Genomic DNA, 22195 nt, shown 5'->3' on the forward strand with positions numbered 1-22195 from the left:
GCGAGTATGACTATTACATATAAAGCCATACAAGTAGAAAGAATTTAAACAGTGATTGACTTTTCATTGGGATGGTTTGGGGGTGAGGAATTGAGCTGTCAGGAGGGCCGACCGAAGAGCTGACGGCGCCCGGGGCGAAAGTTTCCTGACGCCCCCCCCCCCCTCCACACACACACACACACACAGAAAAATCAAATTAGTTATAACACCAGTGCATAATATATACTTAAATTTTTTACATATTAATGAACAGAACAATCAGAGGGCTATTCATAACACTAATTAAAACACAACTAATAAATCTGTTTCTAATATTTCTAGAACATTAATGCCCCAAACACTTTTCAAAAAATGGAAATGTTAAAAGTCCAATTATTTATCTAGTAAAATGTTATCCCACTAGATAAACTAGTATGTTGTGGCCATCACGAAACTTTCTTCTATATTTTTCTTTTTTTTTTTTTTTTTTTTTTCTGATCCCTCCCCATGCTTGACGAGGAAGCAATATTCCCAACAAAAACAAAATGACACATGCAAAAACTTGACGACTATCCCAATGTCTGAATTATTGCAAAAGCAAAGCAAAGAGCGAAAATTGAAAGTTATTTTAAAAGCCTTGCTTGAATTAATTACAAATATTTTATTTGTTAACAAACATGAGATGGCAACAGTTAAAAATTTTAAATCATTGAGATAATATTTCCGATCATTTCCATACAATTAAAATCACGAGAAATACGCAGACGACAATCTATTACGATTTATCTTTCTTATTGTTGCATTAATAAAAATATTTTTATTCGCAAAAAAAAAAAAAAATCAACACCTCTTGGAGCGATCGGCGTCAAAATAGAACCAAAGCCTGTTTACGTATGGATTCACATATATTCCAAATTTCAACCAGAACGTAGCATTACTTCTTGAGATAGGGCACTCAAAATGGAAAAAAAGAACGGGTGATTGCGCTACCTCCTTTTTAGCTGTTGACACAAAAATAAAATCAGTTCTTATACCCACTAAGGGCTACTTGCCGATAAATTTTTCTTTCATTCCGTTCATTATTTCTTGAGATACAGCAGTCACAATTGACGACAAAAAACGTTCTATAGCTCAACCCCCGTTTGAGTTATTGACACCAAAATTGAATCAGCACTTGTTCCTGTTAATACCAACATATGGACCAAATTTTGTTTGATTCCGCCAGTAACTTCCTGAGGAATAGCAAGCACGCGTAACTCGAAAAACGTCCCATTGCTCCACCCCCCTTGGAGGAATTCGCGCCAAAAACTAATGGGCACAAGTTCACATAGGGGCACATATGTGTACTAAATTTCGTTCGATTTCATGCGGTAGTTTTTGTTGTAGAGCGGCCACAAAAAACTGGTCACACACAGACGTGACACACATACATACACACACACATACACACACACAGACAGACAGACATTTTCCAAAAATGGTCGAAATGGACTCAACACACCTCAAAACGTTCGAATCCGTCAAAATTCGAAATTCGAAAATTTGCACGAATCCAATACTTTCTTCTATATATTAGATATAGAAGAAAGTGAAAAGAAACAATTAAAACTGAATTGGTTATTCATATTGATCAAACTAAGAACACGAATAAATAATTTGCTGATTATAAATATAAAATGTATTTATCGAAGTAAATTACATCAAAATTAAATTTCGATCCAGACTCATCCAATGATTCTTTTTAAGAGTTTTTTTTTCTGGTTTTACCTCTAACAACTTAATACCAGCTTTCATATATGTTATAAACAAAGATTTTATTCTTTTGCATAAAATATTCGTAAGTTTTAAAGAAGAAACCCACAAATACCCAACAACGTCGAAAATCGCTCAGAATTGCGTTGTTGGAGCTCTAATTTCGAAAAATCACTGGCCTTAATATTACAAAATATGGCCTTACAAATTGCGTTTTAAGACTTGAGCTTAAGACAATATTCGTGCAAGGATCCCCATGCCACCTTTCCTTAATATCACAAGCAATAGGTTTTTAAATGACTTACAAAAAACTAAACTACTAAAATTGCATTTTTAAAACTAAAAGATTCAAAATTTTGACCGGATAGATTTTGATCTCTTTTCCTATCCGATCAAAAAAAAAATTTTTTTTCTTCGTTTTTTGTTTTTCCAATATGCCCCCTTAACACTTTTTTATGGTTACGCAGTGGCATAATTCAAGTTTTGGTGAGAACTAAACAAAAGAGACGTGCCTTTCGTTTAATGCTCAACAGTTATATTATATTTTCAGAAATTGTATCTACTGCAATGACACAAAGGAAACGAATGTTTTGGAGACTTAGAGAGAAAAATATTTTCGTGTCCTGGGGAAAAAAAATAGAGAATCATTTTAATGATTCTGTATTTTGTGTGTCTATGACTCTGTATCTATGACTGTGTATCTATGACACACAAAATGAGGGGGCGCCGCTAGGCCCCCTAATGTTATGCGCCTCCTCATTTCGTGGCGCCCGAGGCGATCCCCCCCCCCCCCCCCCCCCCCCCCCCCCCCCCCCCCCCCCCCCCCCCCCCCCCCCCCCCCCCCCCCCCCCCCCCCCCCCCCCCCCCCCCCCCCCCCGTTGAAACGGCCTTGTCTTCAAGTTGGAATCCGTACAAGAAAACTCTCGGACTGATCATACGTTGAGAAATTCTCGGGTAACTTTCAAGTCTTACTCACATCTAACAGATGGCAGCACTACAGCAAATTATTTTTCTGTTGAAATTTTCGAGTTAATTTAAAGTCTAACTATCATCCGACAGACTAGACAGCAGTACTAAGGCAATATTTATTTTTTCTGTGAACATTATTAGGTTGGAAAAGGGATTTCGTTTTGCATTCCGTTGATTCTATCTTTTCTCACACATTTCTTGTTCTATATAAATGAAGATACGATAGTTCGACTAAGTTGTATCGTTAATACAGTTCTTTACACACACACACACACACACACATATTATATATATATATATATATATATATATATATATATATATATATATATAATCTTACAAGCCCATTCTTACAAGAATATAGTTTTACACTTTGCGCCATTTAGAGTTTTATTAATTTCGTGCCAATGTGTCTGTTTGTCTGTTTTTAACCTTATCTCCTTCAAACGGTCAAATGTCTGCCAGGTCAATACTGGTCCCGTTGAATATAGGACATTCAAGGGAAGCCATTCCGCCCTATCTCACTCTTGTAAACCTTCAGCAGCTGGCCATTCAGTCCTTTGGAAATCTAAGGATATCCTGACACCCTTGTTTGTCCATAGGATATTCAGGGGTAAAAGAATTAAAATCATCAATTACCAACTGACACAGGTGGCATTTAGCCACCGCAAGTAGCAAACGTGGGTGAATGGGGGGGGGGGGGGGAGTCCCATAGTTCTACAAGATCCAAAAGAAGGCACGAGAAAACAGGTGTCCTGCACTCGTTTATTTCTCGAAAGTAACGCCCAAATCTTTTTTCGACGGTAACTGGGAGATACATACTGAATTTAATGACCTGCTTTACTTACAGGCCCGCTGTAAGGAGGGCGTGCAAGGTGTGCACCGCACGCGTGCGCAACGTTCAATGGGCGCCAAATTTAGCCTCACCTTGCTAAATCGGAAAATAAATAGATAATAAATAAATAAATAAATAAAAGTAAAGAATAATTAAAATTTTGACTCTCCAAAACGGTGCTCCCTCCCCCAGAGGAGACCATTTAGTGCGAGACCATTTCATAAAAGCAAGAAAGTGTTATTTCAGCTTTATTCTTGCTATCAGCTGTGGCCAGTGCCGAAGAAAAAAAAAAAGGCAAAAGATAGGTAGATAGGCATTTCGGCCACTTTGCCGCCACCATCGGGACATCAGGCGAAAATCGGAGTAAAATGCGCGGGACTGTGAAGTTTGACGGCTGGTCGTGATATCTTCTTTCTGTCATCTGTCAAGGCAAGGTCATGTTTAACGTAAGGGAACAGAGGGCATTCCGAAAAGGGGGGGGGGCGATCAGGGAGCCAAGATATGAGGGGGGGGGGGGAGGCGCCGTAAACTGAGCTTCAATTCAGTTTTTTTATTTTTTCATTTTCATTAAGAGTTTTTCTTAAATAGTTTTTAAAAATGCCATTACATAAAGACAGGGATTAAAGCTAATGTAACATTAGATTCAAATCCTGTCTTTTATGATACGCAAAGGTAACATGTTTAGTTATGTAATGATTAAAATTAATTGGTTATTATCAACAATTAAGATATGAAAATATCTTAATTGTTGATAATAACTATATCTTCATTTTTGTATAAGTGTGTATGGGGGGGGGGGACGTCGGGCGCGAAAGTATTCGCCAGGGCGCTGTCGTCTCTTTGTAAAAGCTTTTCTTATTGAGGTGGTTGCTTGGTGAGCAAAAAGCTTCCCGCCAAACAAGATAAACAATTTGAAGGATCTATCCATATTGCTAAAGAGTTGAAGGTGGGAGGAGGTTCTAATGGAAGTAGGTGTGATGAAAGAGGAGAACAGGGAGGATGATAGTTTGGCAGATACTTGGCGGGCAAACTAGATATCATGACTTTTTAAGGCTGAGGGTTTTTTGGTTTAGGATGAAGGCTTTCTTTTTTGTGGGGAGGAGTTAAAGGTTTTCATGGCGGGGAAATTTTTACGACACGATTGTTTTTGCTGAGATAAAATATTACTAGGTAGATGGCGCTAAAAGCAGAGTAAATATTTCACTATTCCACATTTTCTCGCTATTTCACTTTGCCCCACATCTAAATTTTATTCAAAACATGAAATAACTATGACAATAAGAAATAAAATGAGCCAATTTTTAGTAACATACTAGGTGAAAATAGCTTTAATTTTTCAAACTGGTTGTAAACTTTACAGGATGCAAAAAGATTGAAACTTAAAGCACAATACGCAATTTTCAGCGAATATAAAGAATTCTCTACCCCCTCTTTTAATTATATGCTTCTTTTTAGCTTTCAATTACAAAAAATGGTTGCAGGCGCTATTTTCTTTCTTGTAGTAAACTGGGGAGGGGGGAGGGGGTGTCCCAAACGTCAATTATTATAAGTGCTGCAGCTTGAATGCATAGCTCGTTTAGGCTATATTTTCATTCATATACTTGCCCAAATGGTTTTCAGTCCAAAATAGTGAATTTAGACTAATTTTCAGTACTCCAGTGACAGCTGTACTATTTGTATTTAATGTTCAGTTTCTCTCTTTTTCTTTTCTTTTATTCGCTATTCTCTTCATTTTAATTGAATTATTCAAAAAAGAAAAAATCATAATTTTTTTTGTTCTAATATTTTGGAAGATAAGTTGTTATTATATAAATTCCTCCCAAAACTGGGGGGCATTTCCCCTTTGCCCCTCCCCCCATAAATCCACCCATGCTCTTCTGAACTATTCAAAAATGAAAAAATGATTTTTTTTTTTAATTTTTGGAAGATGTGTTGTTACTACATAAAGTCCTCCCAAAACTGGGGGGGCATTGCCCCCCTCTGCCCCCCCACAAATCCGCCCATGCCAAAGAAAACACGTGAAGTGGAATATTTTACCTTTTTCTTTAGTATTGTTAATCACCGCAGGGTAGCGTCTTCGAGCTCTGGAGTTGCGAATAGTTCTTTAACAAAATAGAGAGAAAACTGCCGATTATAAACTAATTCGCAACTCCAGCGCTCGAATACGCTACCTTGCGGTGATTTATAAAACTGCCGGGAAAACTAAAACATTGCCACGTTGCGTTCCACGTATGTCTGCTGACGTAAACACAGGCAGTTTGTTCTGAGTATTTATTAACGCAATCGATGTGTCTTAGTTTGCTTTCAGCTACGGAAATTAATCCGTCCCTTAGTAGTATTCTCGAGCTTCTCAAAATAATGTTAGTTTTCATTATTTCCATCTAAAATATGAGTTGATTGAGAAATGGTGAAAGCGAAAATTCTGGATTAACAAACTTGGATAACGTTATACAAGGTAAAAATTTTTATTGTTTTGTATGAATTTGTAAGAATATGGGTTTTTTTTAAATCTTAAATTAATTAAACTAACCATATTTTACAGCAGCATTTAGTTGGAATGGACAGTATGCAAAATATTTTCTTGAATATATTATCGTAGAACAAAATGAAAAATGTTTAACCGAGAAAGAATTTACTTTATTCCTTTTATTTTCAGCTGAAAGGTTTCGCCCAATTTGTTTAGGGTTATAGTTTTAGTATTGTTCGAGCAAAGTAGCCTTGGCGAGATTTCGCGTTTTTAGTTAAACCATTTTTAATTTTTATCATGAGTGGAATAAAATGGTAGTAAGATTACAGAATTCGATAAGTAAAAAGAAATAATGCTCAATCAACTGAAAAGAAAACTACCACCATATATCCGTGAGAATTTTGTTGATGATTTGCATAACATGACATAATTGAATCGTAATTTGTAATGTCATATTGAATTTTCTAGCATTAATTGTTATTCTTGTCAGGCCACAATTATTTAGTTTTATCAAGAATTGATAAATATCGAATTCAACATCGTGGAAATAGCTGCTTAGAACTACGAACTACGTAGTTTGCATTAATCTTTGACGTTTAGTAATGCTTCTTGAATTCTCATTTCTTTCTACGTGGGCCAGAATATCCACAAGACTTTGAAAATTAATTTAAAAAGATTAAAGCGAAAAAATCATACTACGGACAAAAATCACAACACTTTTAGCATTTTCTTCGTTACCACATGCGTTTGTTTTAGTTTTTTCGTCCGCCATTAGACAGTGACTGCAGTGCCCCCTATAGTTTGTTGGAGTTGCGAATTAAAGCTGCGAAAAAAATTGCAATAAGAATAAAATAATACTGATGCCAACCCATGGAAAGAATGTAAAATACTAGCACAGCAAGCTGACAGTTTTTAAATTTATTTTAAATTCGATTGTTAATCAAACACATGCTTTATGCAATGCGAACAATTTCATTCCTTTAGATCAAATGTTTCTCTATTTTATAAATGCCAACATTTAACAAAGTAATGTCCCCTAAACTACTCTAAAAGAATGAAAGTATGATTAGAATAACAAAAAAAATTATCCTTCATGAATTAGTGCAAGTATATACAAAATTATTGAAGAAAAACTGAAAAAAACCACAATTATTCTAATAATTTTCACACCTCTGTACATTCCTTTCAGTCAGTATTGATTCAATTCACTGAAGTGACAAAAATTTCATTTTTATTCAGGTACTAGCAGCACCCGCACGGCGATGCCCGTGCTAAGAATTAAAAAAAGGAAATCCGTTGAATAAAAAAAATCAATGCCCCCCTCCCCCCGTTTTTTCGCCAAGTGGCTGCCTACGGCAGCTGTTTAAATAAATTTGGCAGCGATATTAATTTATATATATCTTTTTCGTATTTTCTATACCTAGTTGCGTTTTGTGTCATACACCTTTTTACGCCAAAATTGCCGCCTTCGGCGGCTATCTACGCTCCTATACGATCTCTCTCTATTTTTATTTAATCCATCTCTATTTATTTTAACCTCCCCGCCCATTTCCTAATCTAAACAAAGATCATTCGAAAAAACTGCGCTTTATTCTTTTAATTAAATAGCACAAAAAAAAAAAGCTCTATCCTTGTTCCCCGTAGTGTGCAAAAATAGCGTTTGCAAAAGAAAAAAAAAAAGTCATTATTTTTATTAAATTAAGTGCGCACAAATATGTAAAGTAAAATATGATACAGCGAAACGTCCGGCGGGGGAGAGAGGTTTGAAAAAAGAAAGAAAGAAAATTCTTAAAGAAAAAAATTACAAAAAAAAGCAAGTGCTAGCGTTAGCAATAGCAAAAAAAGAAAAAGAAGGTTGTGACGCGTGCAAAAAGTAGCGATTGCAAAAGAAAAAAAAAAAAGCTCCTCACTATTTGAATTAAAATATGTAACGTAAAATGGATACAGCTATTGGGAAGGAACTTTTTTGCCCTATCATGAGGTCACAGCTTGACAATGAAGAAAGCTTTTTTCCCCCGTGGGCCAATGCCAGAAATATGATGTGTTTTAAAAAATTGTAAAAAAAAAAAAATAAATAAATAAATAAATAACTATTGCATATTTCTGAAAAAAAAAAAAAAAAAAAATTCTGAAAAGTGAAATGTTTTGAACTACTACATACTAAATTCTCAAAAGGAAATCTCTCTACATATTTCTTGTGGGATGGGTTTAAAAAGAATTAAACCCAGAAAAAAGCGAAAAATAAAGGTTTTTTTATAAATTTCATTTAAAAAAAAAATAAAAAAAAAGCTATCGCGTATTTTTGAAAACTACTTCATATTAAATTTTGAGAAAGAAATATCTCATACTTTGGGCGGGATGGGTTTAAAAAAAAACTTTAAAAACCAAGGAAAAAACGCAAAATAAAGGTTTTTTCAAAAATTTATAAAAAATTCAAAAATCGGTCAATCTTCAAAACTTTTTCTTTCATCATATGAGGCAGTGGGAAGCAAAGGGATGCAAGTGGACATTTTCACGTTTCGAGTAAAACGCGTTTAAAGATCAGATCCTGGGTAGGCTTTCATTGACATGTTTCTCTAAATCATGCTGTATAGCAGCAACTACCAGGGCTACTAGTACCATCTTTGGCCCCAAGACAGAGGAGAGGTTCACATACCGCGTGTACTGGTTATCTCCATTTTTTTTATTTTTGCCACTTGCATCCCTTTCCTTCTCACTGCCTCATGTTTGAAATTAAATTTCCTACACCATAGTATGAAAATTATTTGTCTGGCGCAATTGGTTGGGGGCCTGTGACGAAACAAACACAAAAAAGGGCTAAAAAATCACATAAAACATTAAATTAAGAAAAAATTAATTAGAAATTTAGAATTGGGCTTCGAGGTGCAGACCCCCGGGGTACGTTCGAATTTTGTGTAGAGCTGTAAGTGCTATAGGGTGTAGTGCTTCTAGCCATCGGTTACAAACAAAGAAAGAAAGAAACGCAGTCTGCTTTATATATATAGCTCAAAGAGTGTGAAGAAGGCGGAGTGAACCAAATGATAAGCGGGAAAAAAAGTGTCTTCCCAAACTGCATATTTATACTCATAACTAATATAACGAGTACTGAACGAACTACCTAAAGTTGTTTTGTTTCAACAGTGTATCGCGATTTTTCGCTACCGGTAAAGTAGTTTAAAATAATTACCTATAAAATACGCAATATTCTTGTGTGGAAATAAAGCACCAACAGTGAAAAAGGACAGATAGTAAACAATAGTTCACATAGTCAAGATTAGAAATAATAAAAAAATATTAAATGATCATAAGCAGTAAAAGAGCAAAAGAATGAACGTGCAAGCGTATACCAATACAAGAAATTAAAACATGAAAAAAAAAAAAACGATAAACCTACTGTTTCTGTATTATTAATATATCAAGAATAACCAAATAACCAAGCATAAAATATGAATATCACTAAAAAAATTTAAAAAGTAATGATTTATATTAGCGTTTAATCACATAGCAGAAGATAGTAGCAGATAAGTAGGTTTCGTTTCTATTTCATATAGGGCAGCGTTTCTTAAATTGTGTTCCGCGGAACCCCAGGGTTCCTCGGAGCTCTCTCAGGGGTTCCATGAGATTTGTATATTTTCTTTCCACACCTTTCAAATTTGTCACTTAAAAAATCGACAAAAATAACGCCTTTTCAAAAATACATTTACTGTCACTTTCGCATCTAATCCTCCAAGTGAAACGATACCTCTGGGGGTGCTGGACCAGGGATTGCTCGGTTACTGGTCTGGTTCAAAAAATCATTGCTGTCTTCAGGCTTCCATCCAACTGGTTAAGCCATAAATAGTGGCTGGTACGGGGGACTCTGGAGTGAAAAAAGTATATGGCAGAGCAGTTGAAAGGACAATTTAAGCATTTAAAACGAGTGCTGACCAATTTGAGGAGGAGAACTGGTCACGAGGGTCTAAAGGCTTTAGTTCTTTCTAAGGCCCTTATATATACATCGGCTCTAGTTCTGTCTGAGGGAACACACAGTGACATCAAAAACTCTGATTTGTAAATAAATAAAAAAAATACTAAAAAATGAGAGATATTTTAAAATTTATCATTTTAAAATATCTCTTATTTTGTAACATTTTAACATTTTTTTACAATAAGAACAAGTACTGGTAACTTACGATAAGAAATAATAATTAGCAATCATCAATAGTTAAAATAATCTATAATTATGTGTATTTAATTAGCGATTTTTTTTGGCTAAGAGTGAATGTGATAGTCTCTTTGAGGTAAGAACCTGGGCATTCTCCGAAACAGAATACTGGTTACGCCACTGCCATCTATTGAAACACCAGGTGTTCCACAAAAAAAGTGAGCATTAAAAAGGATTCCACTAATCAAAGAAATTAAGAAACGCTGATATAATAGGGAATCTATTTGTATCCTATTTACAGCGCTACCTATAATTACTTTCCATTTCATTTCGACTCCAGTTCGGTTGCGTTCGACGGATCTCACCGGTCTACCGGTAAGTAACCGGTTACAAACCGCAGCGTTCTATCATCAATCGGTTATCTCACCGGTTACCATTTTCAACTGTTGATTGGTTGATTGAAGCAGGTGATCATTAGCTGTCACGTGATTAACTAACCGGTCGAGCTCGTCGAACGCAACCTTCGTGACGCTCCTCGGGCTCTGTAAGGAGGACGACTTTTAACTGTAACCAGCTACAGTTGTTTTTGTCTTCGGGCTGTTGTAGTTCTGGTTCTTACAAGCAAGCAATACCGGTTTTGGCTTTGTTCTTGTTCTTCTTTGTTTAGCGGTTCCCGAGTTTAGGTATGCTTTGTTTTATCTCAGTTTTTATCTTTCTTAAGAGGGCGATGCATGTACGATTATTTACCACTCAAATGTTTCTTTTATGTTGTAGCTATGTTCGTTTATATTGAATAATTTAAAAACATTTTTAAAGTTAAAAAGTTGTATATTTAAGGCAGCCGCTGTACGGCATGGGCGAATCCAGAAAAAGACAGGGGAGAGCAGCTTTATACCCTTTTAAAATAGAAATATGTAATCCCCCCCCCCCCCACACACACAAAACCGATAAATTTAAAAAAAAAAGATAAGTGGACGGCTGCTTCAATTTCTAAACAGATTTATGAGCTCGGCTCCAGGAACTTTTTGGCTGATTTTGAAAGGTAAATTTCTTAATGTTTCGTTAGGTTGCTGGTGGCAAAACCCAAACTAATAGTTTGGGTTTTGTCTCCAGCGGCTATATGCATGTCCAACTAATAGTTTTGCCTATTAGTTGGACATGCATATTCATTTTATTGTATAATGTTAACATTCTCACTATTTCTCTCTCAATATCCAAAGGAGAGAACAGCATACAGATAAAACTGAGATGAGATAATACAAATTATATTAACCGACTTACGCGAAGGATGCGTTCCAAAGCGTAAGTCGAAATTTCACGTTGTGGCGAAGGGTGTGTGTAAAAGCTTTTACAAATATATCCAATTATTTTAAACGCTTGTAAACACCACCTAAAACTGTTAAAAATCATTTCTCAACTATACATTATTGTTTCTTACATAAAAAACTGAATTTTCTTTGTATTTAAAAAAAAAAACATTTTATTCAACCCAAAATACTGCTACGATGCACAAAATCAATGATCAATGGGGAAAAAAAAGATATAAAATAAACCAGTACGGTGTACGTACTGTATGTAGTAAGAAAAACAAATGCACTATAGTTTTAATGTAAAATAAATCTCTTATATAATTAAAAACTGAGCGTATCTATGTATGTCCAAGCTTCTTCTCCCGAACGACAGTGAACTGACCATCGAACCAGGCATTGATGGATTCGTAATCCTCCCGTCTTCATGTTTGGCTATTTAACATAATCCTCCGATAATAATTAGCGAAGATATCAATTAAAAACTATTAATTATGACTCTTAGATTTCAAAATCAAATCCCTATTTTTCGAAGGCTTTCCTCCATTCAAATTATTATTCAGTGCTTCATCTCAACTTTCCGCAACAATGCTTTTATTAAAATGTATGTGAGCGTGAAGAAAATCATTGAGATGAAAGATCTGTTGCCATTTTTTTCCCTCGAATATGCACAGGTAAAATTCTTGTTTTTGTTTTGAGGTTTTTCCTGTAATCAGGGGATTTAAAATGTTTACGTTTTGGGGGTTTTCCGCAATCTGCCGCAAAATTTCACCAACATTTTTTTTTTTTTGGTTCAAGCCTTGAGTGTTGAACTTGCGTCACTTGACATAACTTTTATTTTCGAGGTGGACTGTGCAAAGCCGGGCGACGCAGCTAATCCAGTAACGATATTTGTAACTTAATCAAGTGAAGATGATGATGATTTATGCTGCGTGATCAAACCGTTATTCTTATATAATTTTTAAATAAACAATACAATTGCCTCACTATTTTTTTTATAACGTTTCCATTTATGGTAAAACCCCTCTTCCTGGTTTCTTGAATTCACAATACAAGAGCAGTTTCCATTTTCATAATTTTTGCATTTTCCTTAGATACTACTCAGTGAACTTTTACAGATTTCCTTTTCTTGACTTTTAATTATACATATGGAAGATTCACTCATACCTAATTTTAGTGCTACCTTCAAGGCATTTTATACTTGTTCAGGGTTTCCGCTACGGTCGCATTTTTCGCATAATGCGAAAACACTATCTGAATTGCGAAAATAAAGCAATGCATTTTCGCTTTTTTGCTCAAATAAAAAATAAATTAGTTTTTTAAATAAAGAAGAAATGTATGATCCTAGAGAGGAAGCGTGCATGGCGATAATCAACTTAATCTTTTTAAAATCTTAGCTGAGATGTTTAAACTACAATTAATTTTAATAACTATTAGTCTTATCCAGCATTATGTCCCCCCCCAAAAACTGCTTTATTAGGAGGAGGGAACTGCAACGTTCTAAACACCAATCATGTTTTCTTTTTTTATTTTATGTTTTAAAAGAACTGCTGTTGTACTTATTTCTTCAAGAATGTCACAAATGAAATATGAATTTTATTTTCAACTGGAGATGAAACACACTGAGGCATATATAAATATATGAGAATGTAACATTTTAGCATTTTGCTAACATTTTTCCATCAATTTTAGCTTTTATGCTAAAGAACTTTTGAACCCAGCTTAAACCCTGTACTTGTTCATGCACATAACCTTTAGCTTTTCTTTATAATTGTCAAAACCTTTCTCTTTTTCTTTCATCTTCACAAACTTTAGATGAAACGGCGCTCTTAGGTGTCATTATATTTCATTAACATTCACATTTTGAATGAAATAAATAAATGGAAAATGCGGAGTATTTGTATAAGGGATGTTCAGACTAGTACGATGTTGGAACTTCCGCTCTCAGTGATGCTAAAAGGACGAAAGCCCATTCACGAAAAATTTTTTTAGTAGAAAATATAGACGTACCGAGTACTCGGTAACTACTCGGTACTCGGCCAATTTGCCGAGTACTCGGTACTCGGCCAAATTTTGATCCGATACTCGGCCAATACCGAGTAGTTGCAAAAAATTGAATATTGTCCAAGACAGATATTAAAATTTATAAAAAAGTGCAAGCATATATAATATTCTGCAATCATTTATAGAAGTCAAATTTAAATTTTGAGAATAATGAAGTTTGTAATGATTCAATGGAATAAATCTCTATTTTAATGTCCCCAAAGTAAATAAAACTTATTTATTAAAAATTGTGCAAAAAGAGTAAATATAGAAAATATGGAATTTTTATATTAAAAATGGATTTTTGCTACAAACAAAAATTAGTTATAAGAATTAGAAAAATACCTTTGCTTAAAAAATAAAACAACGTTAAAAGCACATTACAGACATGTGTTATAGCATTACAAGGAATTCCTTTTTCAATGCACAAAGTGTGAGCTCGTGGCTTTAAAGGCATCCGACAAAAGTCGGATTCTTTTGTCAAATGTCTTTACATTCTTTAGCTCACATTTTATGCACTGAAAAAGACGTTCCTTATATCGCAGAAACACGTGTCTGCAGTGTTCCTGCACATTTGTTTTATTTGCTTTTAAAAATTATTTATGTTTGACAGACTATAACTATAATTGGTATAATTTGTTTTAATTCCAACTTGATTCATACCTTTTATTCATGTATTTTTAATTATAAATATAACTTTTTTGTAAAATTTTTGACATAAACAAAATTTTTTAAATAATGTGTAATTAAATTTCAGCAGGAATTTAGTTTTAAAAACTATTATATATACAAGGAGGTCTATACAACTATTCCAATAAGTTCAAAATTCATCACGTGTGTCGGTGGTCCTTCTTAAAACGTAATTAGTACTTGGTAACTCAGCCAAGTACTCGGTAACTCGGTACTCGGCCGAGTAATGAAAGGTCGAGTACTCGGCTACTCGGCCAAAGTGCTACTCGGTACGTCTCTAGTAGAAAACAACAAAGCCGATACTTGCACACGGCAATTCCCTTCCGAAAATTTTCTTGTTGCGGGCGAGGAATTCGCGTTAGATCTAAAATTCTTTACTTGGGAAAAAATCACGTTATAGCCATTTTGCGCAAGTCGGATCACGTTGTAGTGGGAGTCAACTGTAGTTGTTTATTCTTTCAGTTTGACAGAAATGCATTAGATCTGAGGTTCCCAAACTTCAGACCACCACGGACCCCTGCGGAAAAATTTCGAGCTTTGCGGCAGTGTTTAAGCTGGGTTCAAAAGTTCTTAAGCATAAAAGCTAAAATTGAGGGGAAAATGTTAGCAAAATGCTAAAATGTTACACATTCTCATATATTTATATATGCCTCAGTGTGTTGCATCTCCAGTTCAAAATAAAATTCATATTTCATCTGTGACATCTTTGAAGAAATAAGTACAACAGCTATTTTTTTAAAACATAAAATAAAAAAAAAGAAAACACGATTGGTGTTTAGAACGTTGCAGTCTCCTCCTCCTAATAAAGCAGTCATTCAGGGGACATAATGCTGGATAAGACTAATAGTTATTGAACTTAATTGTAGTTTTAACATCTTAGCTAAGATTTAAAAAAAGATTAAGTTGATTATCGCTATGCATGCTTCCTCTCTATTATCATACATTTCTTCTTTTTTCAAAAAATTAATTTATATTTTATTTGAGCAAAAAAGCGAAAATGCATTGCTTTATTTTTGCAATTCAGATAGTGTTTTCGCATTATGCGAAAAATGCGACCGTAGCGGAAACCCTGCTTTGCGGACACCCCCCCCCCCCCAGCCCGGCGCGAGAGTGAAAAAAAAATTAAATGATTTGGCGCAGTTAAACCTATTTTTACTCTTTTTTTCCTTCAAATTTATTTCCTCATTGATCTGTATATTTTTCCGAGTTCTGTGGACCATACTCAGGGAAACTCTGCATTAGATCTCAGTATTTGAATTTGGCGACAATAAGGGAAATGGCTAAGGATCCCAGTTATCCAAATCTAGAGTGTGTTTTTAGCTAATTTTAAATAGAGACGTAAAATGTCTAGAAATTTTGAGGCGGGGGAAAGAAAAGTTCTGAAAATAATGGAAAAAGTGTTCATTTGCAAAAAAAAAATTAAAAAGTACCTAGCTTTTTAATTGTTACTGTAAAAGTGGGTGAGAATGGTTTGGAGAGTGAGAATGATACAAACCCCGGTTTTGACGTAATAAGTAGAGACGTACCGAGTAGCACTTTGGCCGAGTACCGAGTACTGGGCCTTTCACTACTCGACCGAGTACCGAGTTACCGAGTACTCAGCCAAATTACCAAGTACCAATTATATTTTAAGAAGAACCACGGACACACATGTGATGAAAATTTTGAACTTATTGGAATAGTAGTGACATGTGAGCTAAATAATGTAAAGACATTCGACAAAAATATCCGACTTTTGTCAGAAGCCTTTAAATCCACGAGCTCCCATTTTGTGCATTGAAAAAGGAATTCTTTGTAGCGCCAAAACACGTGTCTGCAGTGTTCCTGCACTGTGCTTTTAATGTTGTTTTATTTCCTTTTATTTTTTAAGCAAAGGTATTTTTATATTTTTTATAACTAATTTTTGTTTGTAGCAAAAATCCATTTTTAATATAAAAATTCCATTTTTTTTATACTTACCTTTTTTGCATAATTTTTAATAAATAAGTTTTATTAACTTTGGGGACATTAAAATGAAGATTTATTCCATTAAAGCATTACAAATTTCATTATTCTTAAAATTTAAATTTGACTTATAAATTTTAATTGCAAATGATTGCAGAATATAATGCTTGCTCTTTTTTTTATAAATTTTAGTATCTGTCTTGGACAATATTCAATTTTTTGCAACTACTCGGTATTGGCCGAGTATCTGATCAGAATTTGGCCGAGTACCGAGTACTCGGCAAATTGACCGAGTAGGCCGAGTACCGAGTAGTTACCGAGTACTCGGTACGTCTCTAGTAATAAGCATTCGTAGTGCACTCTGGGCTAGCACAGCTTCAATAAGAACTATTGTGCAACCTTTTCTGGTAATGAGAGAGTTGTTATCACTGTCTAAACGGCCCGCCAGACAAATAACCTGGTGATTGTGAATTTATTTGTTGTGAGCAACTGGTGCTACATGTTTGTAGGTATCTCAGAAATTTATGTTGGTGGACTTTTAGTGCAGAAGGAATCACAATTTTGTATGTACCTTTCGCTTTCGTATTACATAAAGAAAGTTACCTCCAATTTTCATTCAAAAATAAAATACTTCGATGCTGCTACAGTTACAAATGTGTAAAGCTTACAAAATAGAGGGTGTGAGTGTGGTATAGTCATTAGTGAAAATTTTGGAGGGTGATTTGGATTATCATGGGAAAAAGTACCCAGGAAAAATCATGGGTGTAGATGCAAGTGAGTTTGAAGTTTCAACAATGTTGAAGCGAGGTAAGTTTTGGCAGTGGCCTGAAAAAGATGATAAGATTTGGTATCCATCTTCAAAAATTATGAAGAAAATGTAGCTTTCGTTTTATCTCAATTTTATGAGCGATATACTTGATTCTCCAAAGTTCAATTTTCAGCATAACTTACATCCACAACTCTCCCATTAAAAGATAAGAGAGGTAGAGTATGATACAAACCACCAAAACCTATATGAAAACGTTGAAACATGTACTGTACCATTCTCACCCACAATGAGAGTGTGAGAATAATTCAAAGAAAACCTGCTCTGGAGGGGGTGTGGGTAAAGTTTCAAATTATTTCAGGGTCAGAATCGAAACAGCCAAGGTCCTAAACTATAATAATAACACAACTTCATTTTTTTTTCCGAATGAATGTTGAGTAATTACAGGCAGAAATGTACTAAAACTGTACCATAGTCACCCGCTTCTATGGTATATTTTCTTGAAAAACATGATATTTTAACCTTTTAGAAATGTTTGCGATTCACATCAAAATTTTTTTTAACTCTTTTTAACAGAGGTGTACATTTACAGCAATGTTTAAAAAAAAGTATCCTTTCTATAGCATAACTGCAAACAGCTTTCCTCGTTCAAAATACCAAAAATGAATCAAGTTAGTCAAATCATCATTCAACCATTAATTGGGCAATTCCATAATGTCGGACGTAAAAGATGAAGAAAAATTTCTCAGTTTTAATTCCATTTACCAAATATAAAGTGTTCCAAAATCAGGGTTGGTAAAAAAAAACCGGTTTTTTTTCCAAAAAAACCGGTTTTTTTTGGTTTGAACCGGGTTTTTTTTGGTTTAAATACTATTTGCGAGAAAAATAATTAATTTTCGGAAGGTAATTAAGGTTCCATGTAATTAATAGTTGTTCAATGATCACGTTATACCTAATTTCTTGATTAATTAAAGAGATAAGAACAAAATCTTGTAACTAAATTAAATAATTAAAATAGCTTTCTGCGGGGAAATATTGATTGAAATGTTTGACTTGATTAACATATTAGTATGCATGTATATATAGACCCTTTATGATACGAAATACTTCAAGAAGTGGTTGTGATGCGGGTTAAGATAAAATATAATGAAGATCCAAGAAAAAAAACTTTATAAAACCAACATAATATGAATAATTATCGAATAAAGGTAAAAGTTATATTTTTAAGCATAATCTTTTCAAAAGAACAATTTTCATATTTTTTCTTTCTGATCTTACATAACGCTGATTTTTATATACACAATGTCGCAAATATTGAAGTAAAGCAAAATGTACAACAGTACATGATTGAACAGTCAAAAAATCGATTGCTGTTGTCATAGGCGGATTTACGGGGGTGCCAGGGGGTTCACCGCACCCCCAAACATTTTTGGTTGGGTTAAAAAAAAATAATTTAGTATATTTCCCCCAGAAACGCAGTTGGGGGGGGGGGGAATTCATAGCTGCTATACTCAGGGTTGGCAAAAACCCGGGTTTTTTTAAAAAAGCCCATGGATTCAGGGTTTTTTGGGTTTTTTTAAATAAAACCCAAAAAAAACCCAACTAAAGCTGGGTTTTTTAAAAGAAATGTGGGTTTTTTTTGTCTTTTTTTAGAGAAAATGTGGGGTACTTGTAACATATTGTAGCGTAAGTATATGGACAAAGCCCAAAAATTGTCTTGGGGTAAAGAAAGCTGGAAAACTAGCTAAAATTCAGCGTTTTCTGAAGAAAAGTATAAAAGACGACAAAACCCAAGAATGGTGAAGTTTCAGATTTTTTAGTTTCCATGATTACCAACAGTTAAGGCAAAGTTACTTCTCGAGTGATAAAATCTATTGTTCGTCTTTTATTACTACATTTTTTTTTGCATGTTACATTATTGTATTTCATTTGGTTATGCAAAACTACTGTAGAACCTCGGGTAGTTAAAAAATCTCTTTTTACTGAATTCCAGCTTAATCAAGACATTTCTTTGAACTTTATGTTGCCTGTTTTTCTATTTCTGTGTACAGAGTAAGAAATATTAATCTTTTTCGTAAGATAATGAAAATACTGTACATCCTATTCTGTTTTCTGTCTGACCGTTTGAGAAACCTGTTAATTTCTAAAAAATATACCTTGTTTATTTGAGATTTGTGACGTGTTGGTTTGCAGAAAATAATTCACATGAAAGCCTTTTAGCTAGAGTAGTTTCCTCTGTACAATCAACAAATATTGAGAAAATCAGACGTGACAGGACTTAGTCAAGATAGTTTGAGTTATTTATTGACCAGTTAAAGAAAGAAGTTAAATATATTTATTTAAAATCTTTGAAGTATTTTTTTAATGCCGTCAATAGTTAAGAAATACTATTTGAGTTCAAAATTCATTTTTTATATCCATTGTCTGTCGTAAAGAACAAATAAAAAATAAGTTTAAATTGTGAAAGTATTTAAATTAATCAATTTTTTCTAAAAACTTCTCAGGAAATTCAAAAAAAACCCAAAAGTGGGCTAAATAATGGATTTTTTTAAATGGGTTTTTTCAAAAAAACCCATTGGGTCCAACCCAATTGGGTCCAATCCGGCCAACCCTGGCTATACTAGTAAATTTACTTTGAATCCAGTGTATCACCACACTTCGCTAGTGCAAGAAAACATAACTGTGCTTTCATATTAAGAATTGAAATAATTTTATCCATTTGCAAAAAAAAAACTAATAAATAACTTTTAATTTTGCTTTAAACCGTGAGTAATATGTTAATGACAATAAATGAGATGTTTACATAATTACAACATTAAATATCAAATATATTTCGTAAATGTTAATTATCACCCACTTCTAATTGGGATAGGTGGAAAAAAATTCTTAAAAATATTTTTTTTTTTTTTGTATAGAAGATTTTATCTTTCTCTTTTCGCCATTTAAAGTGCCCTTCTGTCCTATACATCACAGATACTTGAATCATTACACCATTTAACAGGGGAATGCATCCTGTGTAATGTACAGACTCATAGTTAACCGCAACCCACTTATGTACTTTAAGTTGTGCAACAAATTCCATACCTTCAAATTCATCCAATGCATCACTGTCATATAATTTTTCTTTAAATAGAACAACCATCCTAAGTATTTGTGAGGAAAGAAGTGTCTGAGTAATTTTATTCAATGAAATTGCTTTGATTCAGTGCATGCAGTGCTCAAGGATTTTCTCAAATATTGGTGCAATGTTGCTGAATTATGTATTGTCTCTTCTGATGATATGTGTACTTAAAGTACATTGCTGATTAAGGAAGGAGCCACACATGCATAATTCTGGTGACATACCGCTCAACACTATTCCAGCTTTTCCAGTACAATGAACCTTTGGTTGCAGTGGTGGTCTGATTTGGTTGAGCTCCCCCCCCCCCCTCCCTGTCATTTTACTTCTAGCTTTTACATTACGCCACATTTTTTTTTTTTAAATCTTACCCACTATGCTGTCTACAACTCCTTCCCCAGGGAACACTGCAGAGAAATTCCGAGTTAATTTTGCGTTGAATTTCTGCTCAAATAAATGTAAATTTTGTTAATAGGGATCTTTGCTTAAATTGTAAGCTGGGTCTATTTGAGGAAACTTTACATTTTTAGTGCTTGGTTACTTGGTTTTAAGATATTCTAAAAGGTAACTTTCAAAATTATGCCCAGCGAGTTTAGTATAAAGCAAAGAATCAAAAATTATTGCAAACGTTTGAGAGAATTCTTTGGAAATCCACACAAGGGATGTGAAGATCGTGGCTTGGGCATGGCATGCGCCCAGCTTGCCAGATAGGATTTTGTTCTGCTGTAAAATTGCTGCATTTTGAGATGCTTAAAATAAGGAAAAAACTATTTCTTATAAGTTCAGTGCTTCTAAAAAAAAAAATTAAGTGACAAATTGGACAAGTTATGATTAATCGATTACCAGTTTCGTGGTTTAAAAAAATGTTTTTAAGTAAGAGTACTATTAATAAAGACATTTAATGACTAAAGTATAAAGAAATAATGTTATTGCTGTCCTCTATCCCTTCTATTTTGAATCAGAGAAATTCAATAATCAGAACGAGGTAATAATTTTAAAAATCTTGGTGTCGGACGTAATTAATTTTTTACGTCCGACACCATAAAATAACAAAAAACTATTTATTTGAATTTTGTTCGGATTGCACATTTTCAATAGTAACTGATGTTCTGATTTGCTGGTAAAATGTTTTGTAAAATAATCCATCCTATTTTATACAGCACAAACTTTTAGGCAATTTAATGTCGGACATAATTTTATCAAAGTGCCTGTTATAAATAAGCTTTTAAAGACAAAAATATTTTATTTTGGTCTCATTTTTTATGCTACATTTGTTCAAAGCGTTGTGTCAGACATTTGAATCAGTTACAATGTGAAAAATACTGCAACTATAGTTAGAAATACCAATTCCAACAAGATATCAAAAAATCCATCATAGCAGCATGTCAAAAATACCTCTGTTCAAAGGCTTGTAATTCTTATAAACATCAACTTTTGTGGTAATTTTTATTATTTTCATATAATTCAACTTATAAGCTTCAAAATGATACCTAATTTATGAGAAAAAAAGGATTTTGAAAAATTGGTCATCAGTTCCCCCATTTCCGTGGAATTGCCCATGTATTTCCTCGAACAAAAACAATTCTCATACTCTACTAAAAAAGAGCAAAGCCTTTCAATATGCAATGTTTAAAGCGGAAAACATCCCCAAAATATAACTATTTCAGCCAAAAAAACGCTTATTTATTCAAATTTTGATATATGAAAAATAAAAATGTCTCGACAGAACATCCCAAACATAAACAATAAAAAAAAATCATACATTTATTTGCTATCCAAAAATGCTTTCAAGATACCTACTAAAAATATCTACTATATTTTACATAAAATAACACCTTCATATTTTTATAAAATCGTAGATTCAACTTATTTTCAGAAATTCGGTACCTAAAGGAGGCACGTTTACAGAATATGCTTAAATAGTTCTTGGCATTGATAGGAATTAAATTTTAGAATGAAATAACTGTACTTTTTTTGTAAAATAAATTTACATGCAGTAAATATAAAGTTAAAAACTACAAGAAACCCTCAAGATTTTGTAAAAACAAAGAATTTCGAAGTGAGAGTTTTTGTTTTTTAAATTCTAAAATAAAAACTTACGTTTTTGTTGTATAAATCCTCACACTCAGTCTGAAACACAACATATGAAACAATGCGCCTTACCGAGACACACCCAAAGTT

The sequence above is a fragment of the Uloborus diversus genome, chromosome 5, assembly GCF_026930045.1.
Source record: "Uloborus diversus isolate 005 chromosome 5, Udiv.v.3.1, whole genome shotgun sequence".
Taxonomy (NCBI): domain Eukaryota; kingdom Metazoa; phylum Arthropoda; class Arachnida; order Araneae; family Uloboridae; genus Uloborus; species Uloborus diversus.